General features: G+C 32.3%; 1 protein-coding gene across 7 annotated transcripts in view; it reads right to left on the minus strand.

The window, feature by feature from the left end:
- LOC109851555 (probable starch synthase 4, chloroplastic/amyloplastic) overlaps nucleotides 1-3731 on the minus strand; it is a 25307-nt gene that overhangs the window by 19635 nt on the left and 1941 nt on the right. The gene's annotated exons all lie outside the window — the stretch shown is intronic.

Genomic DNA, 3731 nt, shown 5'->3' on the forward strand with positions numbered 1-3731 from the left:
AGTGAAAGTGAATTATTTTAAGTCCCTTTTAATGTTTCTTTTGTTGAAAGTGCTCGATGATACTTTAAAAAGAAATGCATTCAAATAGTGCCACATTTGATATAATCATATCATGTATAACGCACTTTCCCACAAACTGAAGTCATCCTCAAAGTGAAAAAGAGGAGACTACTATGGATAAGACGAGCAAAATTTACCCGCACGGTGCCACGGTATTAGTAGGTAAAAAGCCAAAAAAAATAGTGGTCTAAACATTTAATTTTAAAAATACACCGTATATCTAATCGTTTTGAATAAAAAGTATAGCATGTTATAGAAAAATATAGTACTCACACCATACTAAACAGATGACATACAAAGTAGGTAGAAAATTAATCCTTCCGGATATTCTTGGTCTAAGAGTGACTTTAGAAGTGAGTGAGTCTAAAGATAAATGGTGGTAAAAGTAAAACATTGGGTTTATAGGTAAAAAAAACCTTTTTTGAAGCAGATGAGTAAAATAAATTGATGTAGTACTTTGGGTTTATAGGTGCAAAATTCATCTTAGTTCGCAGTGTCATGAAACTAGTGTAAATTAACCCAAAAAATTGTTTATGCATTTTACTCCGTGTGCCTAACCACTTAGAAATAATATAGAAACCTAAAGAAAATATAGCAACTTACACCGTGTGCCAAATTGTTGAAATATGCATTGACTTTAAAGTTATTTCATAGAGATTCTTTAGGCCAAGAGTGACTTTGGAGTGAGTGGGTTGAAAATTTGATGGGATAAAGCTTTGGTTTTATTAGTTAAAAAAAATATTTGGGGGTGGGCTCAAAGTTAAATGGGGTAGAATTTTCAATGGAGTGCATGATTCTGGAAAAGGATGGGTCTAAAAATAAACAGGGACACAACTTTGGGTTTATAAAAAGAAGTTGGTGGATTTAAAAATAAATGGGTTAAAACTTGGGTATATAGGTAAAAAATAAAAACTTAAATATGAGCAGATCAAGACTCAAACTTGTGACCTATATATTTACCACTATGCCACATCCTGTCTATTTACTTGTGAACTTCAGCTAAGCACTGTTCATCCCCAATAAATTTAGTATATATTATAAAATCAATTTATTATTCAACTCTCCGTTTTTTCATTTGCTTTGGCAAAAGATTATAATAACTTTTTTATAACCCTAATAACTTTAAAGGTGGAACATTTTGTTAACATTAAATCATATAGTTATTATATTACTACAAATATGACAAAATGGTCATTTCTCCCTTAAAGTATTGGTGAATTCTCAAGTTGTCCCCTAAAATATCAATTTACCTATTTTGTCAATCTAACTGTGTTTGTGGTTTCAATATGGCCATTTTGTAAGTCTACAATCAAATATTTAACAGATTAATGACATAACATTTTTGTATTTCTTAACGGATTAATGACATAACATTTTTTTGTATTTCTTAACGGATCTTTATCAATTATCTCTTTTTTTCCCAAACTAAAAATATTTTTAACTACTTTCTCCCAAAACATTTTACCCTTTAACTTCTTTTTATAAATTTAAAAAAAAAGATTTTTTAGATGGTAAAAAACACTATCACATCATTAATTTGTTAAATATTTGACTATAGGCTCACAAAATGATCACACTGGGAGCATTCACAGTTTTGGGGGTGGGGGCGAGGGGGGAATAGGCAAATTAATATTTCAAGGAGCAATTTCAAAGTTCACCAATACTATTAAGGGGAAATGATCATTTTGTCCATAAGAAAAAGATGTTAGTGAGTATTGTACGTCATATGAGAGGATTCTCTCATATACAATTATGTGGTGCAATCTTAACTGAGTGTTGCTATGAGGTGTCTCTCTCGCTCTTCTTCACTTGGTTAAGAACTTAAGACATGACATTATCATATGAGATAGTCGCCTCATATGACATTGATACTCATTATTCTCTAAAAATTTATGACTTAAATACATAAGAAAATTTTGTTGCTTTGTTTTCTCAGGGGGTTGGGTTTTTTTTTTTGGTTGAGGTAGGGGTGCTTAGCCTTGTTTTATTGATGACTTATAAAACCATAGCTCATACACATTTAATTTGCTAATAGTGTAGGCCAATTACAATTCAACCAATATCTATAAAGAACGAGTTCTAAGCTTTAGAGGTTTAGTTAAGTAGATACCTTAGCGCCTGAGATGAGAAATGCTAATTGCATGGTGATTTCTCCAAACACTATTGCTAGAATTTAGCCTTGCATCTCAATCCAAAAGACAAATAAATTGTAAGAAGTAGAGCAAGAAAGGAACCAATGGTCGACTGAGCGGTCGATCGGCTATAGCTATGTGTCGACCATCCAATTGATCAACTAGTCTAACCACACTGCGATCGTCCATGTCAAACCCTGTTTGGTTCAAGATTCCTATTTCTTTGGTATTTCGGGTAGAACTCTATATGTATGGGTCTTCTAAGTCAAGGATTAGAACATTGCGCCAAAAATCTACAAATTGTAAAGGAGTTGAATAGGATTTTAAGGGGGGAAAAAACAAATGAGAGAAACTCAGAGTTTTGTGAGGAAACTTCATGAGATTGAGAGGAGGATCTTCGGAATAAACTAGACTCATATCACTCCTAATGGACGTAGGCAATTGCCAAACCACATAAACCTTCGTCTTTGCATCTGGTTTTATTTTTAGCGACATTGTCATGATTTCTACGTTCCGATCTTGTTCGTTTTCTGTGTTTCTCCCTTGCGAAACATATAGTTTCCCCTATTTAAAAGGAGTAGATCTAGTTGGGTAGATCTGCGCACGCTTCCACATAGGTTACATTAATTGATATAAAAGCCGGTTGTCCTAACAATCCAAACAGTGGCGTAACCAGGAATTGAAGCTTGGGGGGTCACTCCTACTTTTTCTCTTAAAAAATGCTAAAGTAATTATATGAATAATCGCCTTCGATAATATCAGTATTTTTTGAGAGAAAGGACATGGTATCAAACATAAAAACCCTACCCAAAAATAACTATTTACAAGAAGGAAATGATTACTCCCAACTCTAAAATATAGTCAGAATTGATATAAAAGAAAAAGAAAAGCAAAAACTAAAATTATTGAGCTTGGAAATGACATAAAAGCTACTAATGATTTGTACTTTTTTGGAAATTTTATTTAATTTCATCATTGCTGGTAGTGGTAGTTTGATATATGCATGTTAGTGTGCAGTCATTCATCCATTTATCTTCTATGCAGTTATATAGTTTAGTTTTCATGATATTCATGGCTTAAAATGCACTCAACATTTGCAGTTGCAACAAACAAAATCAGTGTGAACTTTTAAGCTCATAAACAAAGAGATAGATTGCATCTTTCATCTCCAACATCTTTTCCGCATAACTTTAAATTCTATTCAACCTTAGTCTGTATTAAACTTTTTCTAATTTTAGGTTTAGATCCTCAAAGATCTATATCTAATACAACAAATAACTTGACATAGCTTATCCTTTAAGCTATTAAATACGACCTAAAGGCAAAAATCAAAATTTCCAAGAGAATAAAATTGTTCAAGCTATAGAATATGATTGGATAATCATGCCATCAAGTTATTTCTAAGATATTTTCCAGGAACAAAGAACTACTAGTTATTTTGTTGTGGGCCTGAGATCTGTAGCCATATATTTAAAATGCTAAAATATTAAATATTGTCCGCTCCAACGGGTCTAAAGGAAACATTTTTAGTTCAGCCCA

Source organism: Asparagus officinalis, chromosome 1 (assembly GCF_001876935.1).
Source record: "Asparagus officinalis chromosome 1, Aspof.V1, whole genome shotgun sequence".
NCBI lineage: Eukaryota > Viridiplantae > Streptophyta > Magnoliopsida > Asparagales > Asparagaceae > Asparagus > Asparagus officinalis.